The sequence below is a fragment of the Sebastes umbrosus genome, chromosome 1, assembly GCF_015220745.1.
Source record: "Sebastes umbrosus isolate fSebUmb1 chromosome 1, fSebUmb1.pri, whole genome shotgun sequence".
In the NCBI taxonomy this organism is placed as follows: domain Eukaryota; kingdom Metazoa; phylum Chordata; class Actinopteri; order Perciformes; family Sebastidae; genus Sebastes; species Sebastes umbrosus.
This window is the reverse complement of record NC_051269.1, coordinates 41,965,924-41,985,254: the sequence shown is the minus strand read 5'-3', so window position 1 is coordinate 41,985,254 and position 19,331 is coordinate 41,965,924. Positions and strand designations below refer to the sequence as shown.

The following is a 19,331-nucleotide window of genomic DNA, read 5'->3' as shown; positions in this document are numbered from 1 at the left end:
CGTAGGGGAGATACCCTGGGCTGCTTCCACTTTATGCTTATACTGAGGTCTCCAGATAGGGCAGTAAGTATTCATCTCGAAAGTTACCGGTTCCATGCTGCACCTGCCAACATCAAAGGGGCCCGTAGACCACAGTGAGGAAGGGAGAGCTGCCAACATGGAAGTGGCTCCTTCACCATCTAACATCTCCCTACCGTGGTGGCGTGTTAGTAACTCATGTTTGCAAATACCTGACACTGCATTGTAGAAGGAGAGTCTATATATGTTAGAGGATGGTGAGATTGAAACCCCCAAAAGGGAAGTGGGAACCCAGTCTGTCAGAGCGACTGCTGCTTTAACCATGGGGCCTAAGTCTTTAGCCTGATGTTTTGGAGCTATGGCTAGGGACACATGGGGAACAGCTTCTTCTGACATGCGATACCATTGTTCTTGTGCTGGGGTTAATTTTACTGCGGCTGTTACTCCTGCTGGTGCTATATAAACATCTCTTACTCCTATCCCCCAGGTTGTATCTAACAGGTTCTGTTGGAACTCATCTTGATACATAAGATCATTATTTCTGTCATAATTCAGAGTGCAGTGGAGAGGATCGGGAACAGGGAGGTAAGGGTGTAGAGCCCTAATCCATGGTTGCCACATGTTGTAAAAGTCAATCAGAGAGTTTCTGTCGGCTAGCAGGGCCCAATATATGTCTGCACAGGGTGGTGGGGCATCAGGTGAGGTATCAGGACTCAACATGCACATGCGATCAGCACTGGAGGGGGAGGAGCACACCATTTCTTCTCCTCCGGGGAAACTCACTATCACAGCTTCTGGTGAACAATGTACAGAAGCCCCCAGTGCTGCCAAAACATCTCTTCCCAGGAGATCACGTGGACAATCAGGTGCATACAAAAAGGGGTGCTCCATCACCTGTCTCCCAAGCCGGACAGGAAGGGGAACAGTAAAAGGCAGTCTTTGTTCAGTGCCGGAAAATCCCAAAACGGAAACATAGTGAGAGGAAAGGGAACACATAGGTTCAGATAAGGTGGAGTAACGTGCTCCCGTATCCACCATGAACCATCTTCGTTTTCCGTTCACTGTCAACTGGAGACAGGGCTCTGCCAGCCCCTGTCCCTCCATCTCCGTCGGGCACCCCTATGGGAACATTCCTGGTGTATATGGACCAGGTGGAGGTCCCTGCGCAGAGTACCCGCTGTATGCCTGCATTGGAGCTAGCTGTTGGTTTGGTGGAGTCTGTATTGTTGGCTGATATGACTGCTGTGGAGGCCCTCTCATCTGCTGTTGTTGTTTCTGAAGACAGTCACGTGCCCAGTGATCCGGGCTTCCGCAGATGTAACAACTGCCTCCTCTTGGTTGGGCATACCCCCTCCCCCTGCTTCCTCCTCCTCTCCCTCTGCCTCTATTCCGGCCTTCATGATAAGGGGGCTGCTGATATGGGGCAGCTTGGTAAGGAACATGATACTGGGGTTGATATATAGCCTGTGGCGGGCCCTGCAGTGGATAAGGATTCTGTGGCGGGGCTGGAGCTGGTGTTACAATTTGAGCCATCTGGGTATCTTTCTCTTTCCCTCCCTTTTTCTTATCTGTTGCACGAGTCCGTGCATCTGCCAACTGTAATTTAGTCAACTGAGCTACCATCTCTTTTAATGACTCATTTTCCTCTTCCTCCTCCTTGGTTTCTGCATCCTGATGATGGCAGAAATGTGTTTCCCATCTTGATGATTTTGCCCCTGCCATATCTGGATTCTCTTGCATCTTTCTCTTAACTCCTTCCGGAGCATGTTTTAACAGAGCTATTCTGAACAGAGGCTGCTGTGATTCTTTATCTGGGTTCACCCCCGTAGCCCCCGCCCACTCTGTCTTTGCTCTTTCTATGAACGTGCGTCCGCTCTCCCCGTTCTTAATCTTAAACACCAAGCTGTGGAGCTTGCCCGCTGGTATGGGATACTTTTGTCTAATAGCATTACCGTAGGAGGTAGCATAGGGGTTAAGGGGGCTTCTATCTGACACCTGGACTGTTCCGGCCGCTGCTTCTAATTCTTTCAGTGCCCAGTCCGAAACCGAGAAACCCAAAATAGCCCTGAGATCACCCATAGCTAAAGTCTTCCCTCGGGTCTTGTTGTACAGGCTCGTGAGCCACACTCCCCCTCCCTCTTGAATTCCTGGGAGGAGCTCACTCAGTGCTTGAATGTCACCTAAAGTGAACGGCTGATACTCGTCTCTACCGTTGCTTTTGGCCACAACGGGAAACATGCCAACACACTGACTCCTCTGTTTGTCACCTTTGTCTTCGTACTTTCCATAAACTTTACGTGACCTCGTTTTGGGGGTTGTATATGGTCTCGCCTCTTCGTGCCCACCCTCCCGTCTCCTATGTATCCCTCCTTTGGAGTACGTTCTCATGGTTCCCTCTATAGTGATAGGAATGTTTTCATCTTCATCATCATCACCCTCCTCTACTGTTCTACTAGCCTCGTCATCAGTGTCCTCATCTACCTCTCCACTAGTGTGGACATCATGATACTCTGCACGGGATCTCTCTGTGTCTCTCTCAGTTCTCTGCATCCAAACACCTATGTCCGGACTCTCTGTGTGGGGTTTATGGGTAGATTGAGCTCTCCCTCTTACGCCTCCTTTACGCAAGTCTGGTGGTAACATGGCTTGTCCTAACCTGTACTGTCCCGTCTGATCTCTCAGTTCTTCCCTTAGCCTGTCTATTTCTCTGGCTACATCAGACCTACTACCCGCCTCTGAGGCTGAACCTGCTCCTTGTCCTTTTTCTGTTTCCTCTTCTAGTTCCAAAGTACCACCTAACACTTGAAACAATGGTGCCATAACTTCGTTTGTATAATCACTGTCCTGTGGGGTTGGTACCGGACTAGGGGTAGGAGGAGGATAAGGAGGGGGGTTGTGATGTGGGCCAGGTGGGTACTGCTGATGGAGGGACATGTAATGTGGCGGCTGGCTAGTATGTGGGTTTGGTGGTGGGGGTGCGCTAGGACTGGGTGAGGGTTTCACTAGTGGTTTTGCTTCAGCGGTTTTTGCGTGGGTGGCTTTCGTCTGGCTGCCTAAGGCTGATAGTGCAGCCATCTGTATCACATTATATTTTACCAATTTACTTGCCAACTCGTCTTCTTTCTTCCTCAATTTCCTCCTTACAAACATATGTCCCTTTTCTTTGTCTTGTCTTGCTTGCAGCAGCTTTCTATGAACCACCTGTATTAATGCTCTCATCACTGGCATGAATTTGGCTTCACTTCCCGTGGCTGGAAAATGCCCTTCCTCCACTGTCATGTTATACCACTCATCTAGGTCTTGAGTCTCTTTATTTCTAGTCTTGGGATCAAATGTACAGATTACATTGGTCCTGACTTTAGCCCATTGCTGTCCAAATGATAAACGGGGAGGCCCACAGCCACCCCGTTCCTCAGTCTTTGTCAAATTCTCCGTCCATTCTGTCCAGTACTATTTCACACAGGTTTATTCAGTTTATGACAGTAACTAGATTCAGAGTAAATGGGTCGCTATGCCCCTCGCTGTGATCCTACCAACATAAGCTTCTACTGGACACTTTGATGTTCCAGCGATGTTGGCCCAGTATCAACAGTAAGTTTTAATTTTCCTCTGAATACTAGTTATTAATGTACACTCATACAGGCGCTCCAAGCGCTATTTTTACTAAACTCTAACGTCCTAGACGTTACTAAACTAGCGCTCCAAGCGCACTACTCATACAGGCGCTCCAAGCGCTATTTTTACTAAACTACTAAAAGGCAGCTTACCTCCTTTTAGTTTTACACGCTACTAAAAGGGCAGCTTCCTCCTTCCAGTTTTTACTAAAAGGCAGCTTACCTCCTTTTAGTTTTACACGCTACTAAAAGGGCAGCTTCCTCCTTTCAGTTTTCAATAGAAAGTCTTTACTTCTGCAACATTTATCACTACAAAGGAGATTCAGCACAACAAGAGAGATAATTTAGAGTAAGCCAATATGCAGAGTTCGATACAACAGGTTCTGCTTACCTTTAAGATTTCAGGGATCCCTTTCTCTCTCTCGCCGGTCTGTCCGTCCTTTGGACACGCTTCTCAATGCCGAAGATCACGTCGGGGTCACCAATTGAAGGAACTGGCCTTCTACCTCCGAGAGGTCAAGGCCCAGTTACGTGCTGGTTAATCTTGTGTGACAAAGAGATTTTCCAAACAGACGGGTTAAAGCATAATAATACAATTTATTCCGAACAATTAATGTTGCATAAGTAAAAATAAAAGAGTTTACAGATATCTGGATCCAATCAACATGTCCCTGACAACATACAGTGCATGGGTCAGTTCGTGAAGTCTGAACCCCGAGCTATCCCTGATCCAGCCTATTCATGGTTTACACAATATTAATATTCATGAGCTTATGGCACGTGATGTTTCTGCTGCATGTCTTCTTCTTCTGTTATCTCCTTCTGACTCCTTCCTCCCTTTGGCCTTGAAAAAGAAGAACAGCACCTCCCTCTCCTCTCTTTCCCCACAATTCACTCTATTCATAACAAATCCGACAGTCAGGTTATTGTAGATCATAGTAAGCACTTTTGTACATAATAAATCCAACACCGGGCTCGGGAATTGTACGAGAGAGGAGATGTAACTTTAACTTTAATAACCGTCACCAGTCTGTGTCGATTAGATCATAAATGTAGTTATAGAGATATTCTGGTTAGTTGTTGTGTCTTTCTAGCCAAACAGCTACCGTGGTGCTAACGTAGCAGCTAGGTGGCTCACGCTAACAAGCTGCGTCCGTGCTCGGCTTGTGATCGGCTCCTGCGGGACCTCGATACCGCAGCTCCAGCTCCCCTGATGGAGACGCGTCGTCCATCTTTATATACAGTCTTTCAACCAGGAGACCGGTGTTCTTGTCCCAGTGTGTGTTATTTTGAAGTTATGTAACTGACGTTGTTTCCGTACTTATGTTACGTGTTTAGGTACGTATTTTACTTAGTTTATGTACTTATTTTTAGCCCAACCATTATGTTTTTCCTAAACTTAACTGAGTGGTTTTGTTCCCTAAATATTACCGCGATCGGTTCACGGTAACAACATGACGTGAAATGACACGTGAAAAGCCTAAAATGAATGGAATGGCCTTAAAATGTTGAGCTATTTACACGCCTTCCCGTTAGATCAGGCTGACTACGTTTACATTCACAAAATATTCAGTTTTTTAAAGACAGTATTCCCACTAAGCTGTTTACATGGCTGATGAAAATGAATATTCCACTAATATTCGTATTTACGAATAATATTTACGTGCAGCCGTGCATCCTCTGATTAATGTAACCGGTGGCGAACACAGCCTCACTCTTCCTTCAACCACCTTCTTGAAAAGGTCGGCGTCCAAGTCTTTCATAATATTTAAAAGTAGGTGAGTTTCTCCTTCCGACCAGAAATGTGGGCTTTTCCTTTGGGCATGCATCTCTGTAAACTGTCGGCTAGTTTGGTTTGTGTTCAACGCACAGAGCTGGACGTAAACAGGCGAGAGGCTGCGTGTTGCAAACTGCCGTAAAACCCCAGATTCAGACGCATATTCTGAATGTGCTGTATATAAACACATATCTAAAGAATGCTCCTAAAACCTGAATAATATCAGCATATCCCACATGTCTTAATCAGAAAATGCTCCATTCAGGATAAGACCTAATTTTGAATATCCAAACTGAATATGGTGTTTACATGACCCGTTGGAATGTTGTCATATTCTGAATATGCAATGTTTTGTCATGCAACTGTTCCTCTGCTGCCAAACTCTGAGCGACTCTGAGCGTCCGCTGCGAGGTCAGTCGCTCGGTCAGTCGCTCGGTCAGTCGGCTGAACTCAGGACGGCTTCCTTCAGGTTTTGTTGTGGAGCGTTAGTGCCGACTCACAGGACTCCACCATCATTACATTAACTGCACACAAGTGATTACAGCCAAGCCGCAATCACCAGAATCAAAACGTTGGCATGCATTCATGCACAGATGCACGCACACACGCACGCACGCACGCACGCACGCACGCACGCACACACACACACACACACACACACACACACACACACACACACACACACACACACACACACACACACACACACACACACACACACACACACACACACACACACACACACACACACACATATTATACCCAGAAATACAAACACAGTTGAACCCACAATAAGTTAGAGATCCAGTTAAAAGTGTGTTTTGGGAGAATCTCCACAGCTGCACGCCCAGCAGCTGACAGCTGGAGAGTTGTGTGATAGAGAGTGTTTGTCAGTGTGTGTGTGTGTGTGTGTGTGTGTGTGTGATAAGCTGTGAGTGATTATCATTGCTGTTGTATCAGTTTATCACACCACGGGAGAACAGTTACACTCACCTGGCCATGTTTTCCCTGGAAGCAGCGTCATTCTGATATGCACACACACACACACGCACGCACGCACGCACGTACGCACACACACACACACACACACACACGGGCGCAAAACTTAATCTAATCTGTGTGTTTTCTCTCTGCTGCAATAATACAGCGGCCCTAATTGGCTCTGACAACTTGGCCAACTCAATTCCAGCCAGTCTCGTCCAGAATGCCTCTCTATGTCTCTAATTAGGTCCAATCAGCCGGAGTGATATTTATCGATTCACCTCATCCCTCTCTCTCTCTCTCTCTCTCTCTCTCTCTCACACACACACACACACACACTATCGCTCTCTCCTTCACACCAGCCTCCCTTCGTTCCTCCGTGCGTTGCGTTCTGAAGGAGACCGTGTTCCTCCTCCTCCTCTTCTCTTTGGCTAATTTTAGTGTGAGTAAAATAATTATGATTGATGCAGGTGCCTCTCTCTTCCTTCAAAGCCTTTTTAAATAGATAACCCCCTCCCACCCCCGCCAAAAAAAAATAAAAAAAGAGGAAGCAAGAAGCTAATTAGCGTGCGAGGATGAGTGAGGAGAGAGGCCTTATCGAGCCGTTATCAGTTCGCCTGCCCCACAGCTTTAAACATCATATTAGATATCTTAATCGTTCATTCTGACAGGGGCGTCGGGGACAAACTTTCTCATTTTCCCGGCCAATTGATGTGCTCTATTTTCCCCCCTCTGGTTCCTAACTTATTTTTTTTTACCGCCTTTTCTTTCTTTTTCTTTTTTTCTTCTCTGAGAGACACACAGCCGTCAGCTACGTGTCGGGAATGCTTGATGCTTTAATTCATCTAAACAACCTTTTAGCCTCCGAATGTAATGCTACGTTTGAGAGTCGGCGCGTGTGTGTCATTTCGGGAGTATTGACGCGGCGGCGGCCTCGCTGCTGAAGACACACGTCTGCGGTGACATTGAAGCTGATGGTTGTTTCTCTGAGTATGTGATGGGATGAAGGCCAGATGCAGACAGAAAGGAGACAGATTAACTGAACATACAGTGTCAGAATACAGCTGGTTATAGGTGTGATTAAAGGGCAGATCCATTATTTTATTATTTTTTTAGGTTTTTATATCATTCTGTAGCTTCCCAGTGTTCATTATGTATTCAAATTAGGGCTGTCAATCAATTCAAATAATAAATCACAATTAATCACATGATTGTCGCAAATTAATCATTTTTTATCTGTAATACTCTTATCAAAGTGGGCAAATATGCTTACTTTATTTATTTTTTCTACTTTCATATGATAGCAGTATCTTCACTCTAGCTTTAAAACTGAGCCCACTACAACCTAAAAATCGCAAGTTGTGTTAATGCATTAAAAAAACGAGTGATGTTGAAATTAATTTGCGTTAACTTTTTTATTATCGCGTTAACTTTGACAGCCCTAATTAAAATCTTAACATTTTTTGTTGAAGTAGCGTAGCCCTTCTAAAAACGTTTTCCCACGTGACCCGATGTAGGTTTCTGCATGATGATGCTGCTACATATATATATATATATATATATATCCTTATCCATAATAAGTGTGTTACATTCAGTAAGTTAGATGGCGGTTGGCGTGCTCCCAGTTTGGAGAAGCAGACAGGAGTACCGGCACAGAAGCAAAGCAACCTACTGCTGTGGACGCCATGTAAATCACACAATAAAACAAACTAACTAACCGATGGATGCAGCGGTAGACCAGCAACTCCTGTTTTCTGAGAGGTAAAGTTACTGTTTTTGTGAATGGAGTCTGGTGGCTTTGAAGACAGCGATATGAATGCTTCAGTTCCCCGTCGGAAAGGGCTGTCTGAAGGCGAGGTAAAGTGGAGAAAATATTCTAAATATAGAGAACACTTAAACTGATATGGACTTTTTTTTCAGGTGGGCCTCTTTTTAGGTGGCTAAAATATTTTTTCTGCTGCTCCCATCCACAGACGCTTTAAAAAATGATAAAAAAAAAAAAAAAATGGATTAGTGCTACTTCAAAATGTTATCTGTTTAGCTTCCAAGTTTGTATAGTAAATTTGTAAATCCTGTTTTCTGTTACTTGACATCCATCTGGCAACATTTTCCCTTCTTCTTAAGTTGCTTAAGTTCACTTCCAACCATTGGATGAGTTTCTATTTTCAACATTCTTTCTGAAACAATTGTTAAGAAATGGTCCTCTGATACCATCCAAGACCGTGATATGTAGCGTGACAGTCCTGGATCAGGAAGTTCAAAATAAATAGCCATGTTTCAAATCTTAAATTTAGTCTACAAGTTTGTTTAGAGGCTTGTCCATATGAGGCAACTGAACCCTGAGTGGTATATGATCAAAGAACTCTTTTTGTTCAAACTGGTAGACTCCAGCTTTAGCCTGAGTTTGGTTGTTGTTTTAGGGCTGCACAATGTTTTAAAAATATCTAACTGCGATTATTTTTGACTGATATTGCACCTGTGATATGATTTGTAATATTAGAAGGAATGATCATCCCTCATTTTCATTGAAAAACACATTGAAATGATCAGCGTTTGATTTTTGCAAAGATGTTTTCCTAAGTCTGTAGAACATGATGTGTAGGCCGGGACATCTCAGCAGCACCACAAGATTTTATTCAAGTTGTATTTTGACACATTTTGCCTTTAACAAATATTGCAATTTCCTCTTCCTCCTCCTGAGATTTGAAAATTGCAGTTGACCATATTGCAATTTTGATATAATTTCGATTAATTGTGCAGCCTTAGTGCTGCTACGACCTCCAGCAAGGCTCTTTACACAATAGGTCCAACATAATCAAAAGAGTCACAGAGATGCAGAAAAGAACAAAACTAATTAACCAAACAATCAACCACAACCGAAGTGTGCTAACAAAGGACTGATGGGCCTGCCAAAATGAACAAAAAGAAGGGAAGAGAGCCAGACCGACCCACAATGGATCGTAGGATCTGGGCTCTTCCCTCTAACCTTTAAACCAACAGAAGAATTAAGATCCACCTGGTAGAGAGCACAAGACATCATCAGGAACAACGTGCACATAATAACCAGCAGGTGTGTGTGTCTCCAAACTGTTTTAATTACTTCTGGAATATGTTTCTGTGTATTTGTAACACTGTAATGTAGAATTCTTAAACTCCATTTAACTCCCGGCGGTCGATCTCATGTTCAAAGTCATCTGTGGGCCCGTGGCGTTTAGCCTCCTCGTACACCGTGTGAGACACTCCAGAGCCGTAGCCTGTAGCTGTCTGCTCAGACTGACTGTTACCTGTAGCCTGTAGTACCGAGGTGTCTCCTTTCACCTTATCAAGAATCCCTGCTGCCGCTAAGTGTTGGTCCTTGGTCCGGGCATGTTCAAATACTTTATTTCTGAGTGCCCGTTGCTGTTTTTAAATATCTAAATTAGACGAGGTTACCGTACATGAGAGAGAGCTTTTCGCTCAGTGCACTCGCTGGCACCAACAGATAGATCTCCTGACTTTTTAAGAATAATAAAAACATGAATATATGTAAATTAATATATTGTAAATATTATATATATATATATATATATATATACATATATATATATATATATATATATATACACACACATACACACAGTTAGATCTCCTGACTTTTTAAGAAAAATATAAAAATGAATATATGTAAATTAATATATTATAAATATAAGTAAATTAATAAACTATAAATATTATATATATATATATATATATATATGTATATATATATACACACATACACACAGTTAGATTTCCTGACATTTTAAGAAAAATAAGAATGAAATTAATTAAAAATTGGTCTGTAAATGAATATATTATAAATATAAGTAAATGAATAAATTCTAAATATGATGTATAATATATATATATATACATATATATATATATATATATATGTATATATATATTATATATTTATACTGATACATTTTCAATACATTTCAATATATATACACACACACATAATTAGATCTCCTGACTTTTTAAGAAAAAGAAAAATGTGAAATTTATTGAAAATATTTTTTTCTGTAAATGAATTTACAATAAAATAATATTATAAATGATATATATTATATATATGTATATATATATATATATACATATATATATTGACTGTTTCAAAATACAGTAGAAATGCTTTTCAGACTACTGTACAAATTAAATTACTGTTAAAGTACTGTGTATAATTCAAATAATACAGGACAGTAATGTATATAAAATATAGTGGACTTTATTTCAAATTATAATTAGACCTAAAACAGTATTGTGCTATTTATAAATACAGTAACGTCAGTAGTGAAAATAGGTGGTTTCAGTGCATTTCTAATTTTTAACAGGCCTAAAAATAAATTGTAGGTGATCACAGCCTAATAGAAAAATTATCGAATTTTTTCCATATGTATTCATAGATGAAAAGATCCAAAATGAACACTGTAAACGGACTACTTGATTACCATATTTCAAATTATTTAAACAGCATTTCCATCGGAGTGATTCTGTCCCATATATTTGAGCCATAGAAGCTCTTTTCACTGTATTATTGTTTTCATGCTTGTAGTCTTTTTAAATCAAGCAGCAGGTTTCCATCATCCCTCTCTCCCTGCTGGGAGAGTCCAACCTTTAACTCAGTCTACTCTCCCTTTTACTCGCTCTTTCATACTGAGGTGAGTGAGGAGTAGCGCTCGCTGAGGCTTCCTGACCTCCACATAACCCTGATTTAAGACAGAATGATGCTTTCTGATCTCTGCCGCTCTCCCCGAACCTCCTCCTCCTCCTCCCTCCTCCTCCTCCTCCGGCTCTGTGTCGGTGTCTCTCTCCCGCTCTCTCTCTCCCTCTCTGTTCTGTGCACTGTGTGTACAGGCTGCCTGTTTGTGTACCTGCAAACTGACAGACTCTGCTTTGATCAGGTCCGAGCCCCGGGGGCAGCACACCGCCGGCCCTCCTCTCTAGTCGTCTGTGCACACACTCACACACACACACACACACACATCACAGAGGCAGAGCGAGATGATGTGAGATAGATAGCGAGAGAGAGCGAAGTCTTTGAAGTGCTCAACATTGTCTGTGTTCATGTTTCAAACAGCAGCCGTCATAACGCAGCAGAACGTAAGAGGAGAGGAGAGGAAGAAGATTGGATGACGGCTGATTGACCCTTCAAAACCCGGACGAGGGGCTGATGGGAAAAAAAAACCCAGGGGGCGTTGCTCGTCGTCTCATTTCCTCTCGACTCCGCCGCTCGTCCCCTCCGACTGACAGACATCCTCTGCCTGGCTCTCAAAGGGAGCACCCCGCTACGGTGATTAGCAGTTTCCAGTTACCCTGCCAGTGTCTGTGTGTGATGTGACCGAGAAAGAGCGCCGGTACTTGGAGAGATTTTAAAGTGCCGAAATTGGCTGCTCAGATGCCCCGGCCCTGACCCCTCTCCGGCGAGCCAACAAGCAGATGGCATTCAAGTAGTCAGACACACACGCGGGTGGATGGATTGAGCGGAGGTTGAAGGCGTGGTTGGTAGGGCGAAGTGTCGGGTTACCTCTCTTCTCCTCTCCAATCCTTTTAGGACGGGCGTAGAGGGCCGCACTAAGTGATTTTTACTTGGGCGATTAAACTGTCTATTCAGTGAGCCAGCTGAATCCCCCCCCCCGCTGCGCCGCCACAGACACGATTATGGAGGTTACGGATGTCACTTTTTCTCTCCGCGCATCATCTCCCACCATCATCCTGAATATCTGCTCATCATCCCTTCATCATACTCGGCCCTGAGTCGCAGACGTGCCATTTATTCCCCCGCCGCCCCGGCGACGCCTCGCTGATGTAAAAATGATTTTGTGTCCAGGTAAACGTTTCATGCTCGAGACACGTCGGGGGGAAATTAAGTCTCCCTGGACATTTTTTATTTATTTTTTTTAAACACTTGAAAGGTCCAATCAGAAATAATGATCCCCAGCGCCGTATTGAGCACACATGACGGTGATTTGGCGCTATCTGTCCGCCGTGGAGCAATGCTTCCTCCCAGGTTGCAGGTTATTAACTGACAACACAGGGTGATGAGGAATGAAATATACCAGCTCCCACACTGGATCTAGGTCAGGCCAGATCTGGACGGAGGGAGAACGTTCTGGTACGAGGTGGGCTGCTGTGGTGCCGGAGGGAGGGAGAGAGGGAGAGAGGGAGAGATGGAGGGAGGGAGGGAGGGAGGGAGGCAGGCCCAGAGAACGTGGGATTTTATTCTATTTTTTTTACATTTTCCCTGCTCAGTAAACCGATCGCCGCCTGAAGCCAGTTGGGACGGAGCCAGTGTGTTCTGCAGAGAGAAAGCAGGTGTCTACTGTATGACTCCCATCCCTCTCGCTCACAATTACACCCTGCTTTGGTGAGCAATTAGAAATGAAGGGAGGAGAGGGGGGGGGGGGGGGGGGGGGGGGGGGGGGGGTATTGTGACAGTCAAGCTTTCCCAGATGTAAAATACCACGACTGATAGCAGCACATTGTCTCTGCTGACCTTCTGGACGCTGGTCAGCTATTGTTCTATCGAGAGCTGTGTTCAGTCCCCGCAGTGTTAAAGAAATTTAAAGATTGCAGGCTTCAATTCTCAAAAGATAGCAGACATGCACAGTACAGTATATATTCATATGCTGCTTTATAATGAAACAAGACCAAGAGTCAGTGTTGGGCAAGCTACTTGGAAAGTGTGGTGAGCTAAGGCAAATAATTATTAACAATATGGAGCTTTCTGTAGCCAAAATGCATGGTCATCTCTTCCTGGGTAGAGAAAAGTAGTCATGTTGAATTATTAATAGGGCTGTCAATCGATTACAATATTTAATGGTGATTAATCACATGATTCTCCATAGTTAATCATTTTGTATCTGTTCTAAATGAACCTTAAAGGGAGATTCGTCAAGTATTTAATACTCTCATCAACATGGGAGTGGACAAATATACTGCTTTATGCAAATGTATGTATATATTTATTATTGTAAATCAATGAACAACACAAATCAATGACAGATATTGATCCAGAAACCCTCACAGGTACTGCATTTAGCATGAAACAATATGCTCAGATCATAACATGGCAAACTGCAGCCCAACAGACAACAACAGCTGTCAGTGTGTCAGTGTGCTGACTTGACTATGACTTGCCCCAAACTGCATGTGATTATCATAAAGTGGGCATGTCTGTAAAGGGGAGACTCGTGGGTACCCATAGAACCCATTTACATTCACACATCTGGAGGTCAGAGGTCAAGGGACCCCTTTGAAAATGGCCATGACCATTTTTCCTCACCAAAGTTTGCGTATGTTTGGAGCGTTATTTTATCATCCTTCACGACCAGCTAGTATGACATGGTTGGTACCGATGGATTCTTTAGGTTTTCTAGTTTCATATGATACCAGTATCTTCACTCTAGCTTTAAAAATGAGCCCGCTACAACCTAAAAATCTTAAGTTGGGTTAAAGAAATGAGTGCCGTCAAAACAAATTGCCAGCTCTGATTATTACAAATTACATTTGACTAAAGATATTAATATTCTTACACTGACCAACAATTGAATATTAGTTTTTATTTGTTGTTCGCAAACTGAAGGCGTCTATCTCACAATCTACAATCATGGACATAACTCACAGTCTCTTATAAAACTCTAAAAGACTCAAAGATCTAATTCTGAATATTGATGGATGGACAAGGGTGAACAGTTCTATACATTAAAAGTTGAACACGGAATGTGTGATGAAATGAAATTGAATGTCTCTTTAATAAGGTAATGTATGAAAAATTAAAAACATTTGATCACAAAAACAAAATAAATCCAAATATAGCGTACACCTAAAGGGATATTGATTCTTTTAGGTGGCTAAAATACATTTTCCTGGCGTGCTGACCGCCACCTACTGTAGGTAATCCACTGACTGTGGATAAATACCTCAAACAACCCCACTCCAAAACACCAGAACTATCCCTTTAAATGCATGAGCAGTAGAAAACAACAGGGAATATGAAGAGAGAGGGGGGTGAACATATTCATAACATAAACATATGTTCTTCATACCACAAAATAAGAAAACAAGCCAACCCTAGGGGAAGGGTTGAAGAGGAACAGTGAGTTGTATTATCTTTGTTCTGCCCTCCGTCTCCTTTCCTGTGAAACTTTTTGTTCTGTTTGTTCTTGTCTGTGAGCCACTTTGGGAACTTCTTGTAAAAAGAATAACATTATACAAATGAAGGCATCACCGTGTTATTATTAAACTCCACTGTCATAGTTCCCTAAAGATAACACAATAACTTGTGCAAATTGATGTACTTGGTTCAGCGTGTGATCCCCTCGGCGGCAGAGACGCAGCTTTCCTGCATAATTAGGACAATATTGATTGATGCGCTATATACGGCTCAATCCCTGTAATCTGCTGAGATCTCCAGTTGCATATGCTCCATCAAAGATTGCAGAGCTGGGTGAATCCCGCGGCTGACTCTGCGTCGGGCTGACGGCGTCCCGTCAGGTGGTCCGGACTTCATTACAGACGGGGAGTCCGTCTGCAAACAGCGAAAGTCTCCTCGTATTGCACCCGCACATGGCATGCGTACGCAAGGATGAGACTGGAGACACGTTAGATAGGATATGTGGCTGCTCAGAGATTATCTCCGTCTACAAGATGCATGTAAATGTTCCAATTTTCTCTTTCTCTGATTCAGGGTTCACAGCTGAAATGGAGGCCGCCGGCCTTTTGAGCTTTTGGGAAAAACATGAAACAGCTGCGAGTCTGCGACTGCCAGTTGCTCTCTTGTTGTGGACCCAAACACAGACTGCAATTAACCTAAGTGAAGAAAAAACTCTTTACTTTAAATCATGTAAATGAGTGAGACCATGAAATAGAAGCTCGGAGATTTCCCCTCACCACACCTGGCAGCGAGCAGCAAGCCGAGGGGACGTCACGTCCCCTTTCGGGGGGTCAGAGGTCAAGTTATTGAAGTGGAAATCAATGGCGGATTCCCAGGTGGCCTTAAGAGGACTAGAAAGGAAAGGAACATTTCAAACAAATAAATAGCAGCATTTTCAAGGTGCCCTCGCTACTTCACAGCTGTGGATTGATCTCGCCGGTTTAACCCAGAGGAGGAGGCGAAGAATGGGAGAAGCGAGGAGAGAGCCTCGCTCTGACTTGCTCTCTTTTATGTAATTGCTACTTTTCCACCTTGCTGCCGCTGACATGCTCCCTCGCTGCATTGGTGCCAGCGAGGCTGCAGTCTGTCCAGACTTACAGGCGGCTAGTCAAGGGTAATCTACTTCACACACAGCCTAGTGTACACTTTCATACAGTCACGTCTCACAAGTCTTTGAAAAAATATTTTTTTTAAGCTCTAATTAGTAGGGACAGCTTTCTGATGAAAACTGAAAGGCAGCTGGGGCTTAAATTTTTATCCACACAGGAGGCCTCAAAGGATATCTATATTTCCAGCCCTGTTTCCTCAAAATTATGTTCCCATACAACTAAACTGCATTCTCAATTAAGTTTGAGGGAAACCTATTTTGTTGCAGATTAGTCCTTCACATATCACAAATACGTTTGTAATCGTAGTCCACGCTGCAGCAGGTGAGGTAGTACATCAAGCGACCGTTACACAGTCACACAGCAGTTTGTGAAATAGTCACGAAATTTAATGTATTGATTCGTGTAAATAGACACAAATTTCAATTTTTTTTAGTTGATGGTCAGCATGAAATCAATTCGTATGTAATGTGAAGTATAAAGAGCAGCGAACGCTGTGTCGGAAGGAAAATCGGGGTGAATGAATGGCCTCTCCTGCGTGAGAAGAAATAAATCTCCACACCAGCAGGTGGCGGTAGTCTGTATTCATCATTAAAAAAGGGAAACAGGAAGTCCGAGGACGGCAGATATACAAGTCATGATATGTACATGAAACAAAGCAGCGTCTGCCGACCACTCTCACCCCTCTCACTCACCACTTAGCTTCATTCCAGATGTTCATGTCGCTGTGAAAATATCTCTAATGATCAGATGAGATGAAGATGAGAAATGAGAAGAGTCTTCTGTGTGTGTCCTCTTGAACTTTACTCGTTGGCTTGCTTTCCTCACTTCCGTTTCTCTTCTTGTGCACTGATTGGTTTAAGCTGAACAGCCAATCAGAGTGATTTCTCTCACCGACGAGCTCCGCCGCCGATTCAACATGCTGAATCGCCGAAAAACCTCCGACATGGGCCGACTAGAGCCAACGGTGCGGGACACACCGGAAAAAGTAGGCCGACGAATGCTCACCGACGACCCCGGATTGTCCGATGGCCGGCCGTCAGCTCGGTGTATCTTTAAAGGCCTTAAAGGTGGACAAACTATGAAGTCACTGTAATAATTATCAGTAAAGTTGAATCGTTCAACACATCACAAATGCATCATATAAATCTTCTCCATAACAAAGATTCATGTCAGCCAAAAGAAGAAGACTGACCCCAGACCAAGCTGAGTTTAGATGGGTTTATCCTTGGCTACAGGCCAGATTAAGAAGTGATGTGTTTGGCAGTGATCCCACCCGACGCCCCGTCCGTATGCATCTGGGTGCCACTTTCTCTCAGATTGTTCTCGTGATGTGTGCTGTTATCTCCCTGGGATGCATGCATAGATCAGTTTAATACCAGGCCGGCGACCTGGGAGACCTCTCTTTGGAGCGACATCTCCTCTCCTATCAGGTCTCGGACGGATAAATATCAGGGAGAACAAAGAACCTGCCTCTCATATCCGCTCCGTCTCCAATGGACGCTCCGGTCCCTCCAAATTGTTTTTTTTTTTTGTTGTTGTGGTAATCCGTGCCCTTGGCTGCAGCGAGCCCAGGCAGAGGGGGGTTTTGTGTGGATTGGTATGATTATGGCTATCGGTAGCCCTAAACACTGGCTCCAGCCAAGGTGAATGACAAGCCCTCCGCTCGTCCCCTACTCGCATGAAAAGTGCCAACCGTGTTGCCACAGCCATGACAGAAAGGAGGAGGATGCAGAGGCCTAGCATTAAGGTGAGACAGCTATTTCTTTGGTTGAGGAAGGGTACCGTTTTATTCTGTGGACTGCTGTTATGTTTTTATTCAATTTTCATTGTTGGGCTACATATTCAGGTTCAGCGAGCAGCTATGAAAGAAAGCTACTCAGATACTGTAGAAGGTGAGATTTCCATGTCTTTTTTTGATTATAAAGCAGGTCTATGTGCTGTATAAATACTGTGAAAGTATGAAAACGCTTGGAACGGAAAAATGCATACAGCTCGTATTCACAAACTGTGCCTTTAAACGAGCCGTCTGGACTTCTGTACGGCTGTCACAACTATACAGTCACCGGGAGAAGTGTCGCTAAACTCTGTGTAGTCCCCGGCTGCAGCGATGCCAAAGAACGTATATTGCCAAGAAGTGAAAGAAAATGAGCTTCTACTTCTCACTTGATTTATTACCTCAGTAAACATTGTAAACATGAGTTTATGGTCTCAATCGCTAGTTTCAAGTCTTCTTCAATACAGCATGATGTTCATTTAGTAAATGATGGTCCCATTTAGAGTCAGATAGACCATAAAGCAGGGGATGCTTTAGGGCGGGGCTACCTTGTGATTGACAGGTCGTTACCACAGAGTTGTCTGGTCTGGGAGTTGTCCGTGTTTTCGTCTTACTACTTTAACTTTAACCCTTTCATTGTGTGTTTTCAGTTCATGAAAGTTAATTGTAACATTTTGGTCGCCTAAAAATGTCTTATTCAGCGTTCGGTTGTAGCTCCGCCCTCTCGTGTCGCCAAAATGCCGAACTCGAGGCTTCAAAACGGCAGTCCACAAACCAATGGGTGACGTCACGGTGACTACGAACACTTTTTATATATATGCATATATTTTTATTGTTATTGTTGTTATTATATATATATATATATATATATATATCTTGTTCTAATTGTTTGTTATCACTATTATGTAGTCATATAATTTCTTTATATTAATCTTGTCTCTAGGTGGAGGCTTCAGATAAGCCCAGAGGGTTTTTTGCCTCTTCCTGCACTGTATATTCTTTATTGATTTTTTTGTTATGTTGTGTAGTCTTAAATTGTGCAGAATAAAATAATCAAATAAACAAACTTCTTAAATGCTCCCGACTTAACACACAGACTTGAGATTGAGCTCTTCTGAGAAGAAAAAAATAATAATATTTCCAACATATTGAAATACTTTTTATTTCTTAATAATAATGTTCTAATCAAAAAACATGACTCTTTATGTATGATTGATTACAAAATGAAGATTACATGAATACTTTATTTACCTACACGGTGTGGTACCATATAGCTTGAGTTTGCCTAATAATGACAGTTGTTTTATACTTTAGTGAGAGCAAGGGAAAATCAGAACTTTTATTAGATATGAATCTCTGAATTAGTTTGACCCGGCTGCAGCTGATCCTGTCACAGGTCTGTGTTTCATTACAGCACAAACGACGGGTTCAGGCCAGCATATTGGAACAATATAGGACTGTTATTGAAACCGTGATATCGTCCAGTCACATCAGAGGTGTCATCTGATGGAGGTCCCTCTCTGACTCAGCTCGTCATAACCTGTTTCTGTTTTTGTAATTATGTTTCTGACCAGAGAAAGAGACTTTTCTTCAGTCTGTAAAACCTCACTGAAACCTCCCTCACCCCCGTCAGCGTCAGACGGGCCCGGGATTACATTTTCAGCATTGCATGGTTTTTAATTTGTCAGCATGTCAACGTATTAAACATTTGATGGATAATGTGTACAAGTATCTCTGATCCTAAATAAACAAAGCCTAACAAAATTAAGAGCTGCAGCATGGAAGTGATTGTTGGGTCATGAATTACTTCCTCTTATTTTCTTTAAAATATGTCAAATATTTATAACAAATGGCTTCAATTATAGATTACTGTCTTCTTTAT

General features: G+C 43.0%; 1 long non-coding RNA gene across 1 annotated transcript; it reads left to right on the top strand.

The window, feature by feature from the left end:
- The first annotated feature begins 1,741 nt into the window (after positions 1 to 1,741).
- Positions 1,742 to 18,957, top strand: LOC119496555. Its single transcript, XR_005208744.1, has 3 exons — positions 1,742 to 1,989; positions 11,735 to 11,739; positions 18,944 to 18,957. It is a non-coding gene; the product is annotated as an uncharacterized LOC119496555 (long non-coding RNA).
- Positions 18,958 to 19,331: the final 374 nt, after the last annotated feature.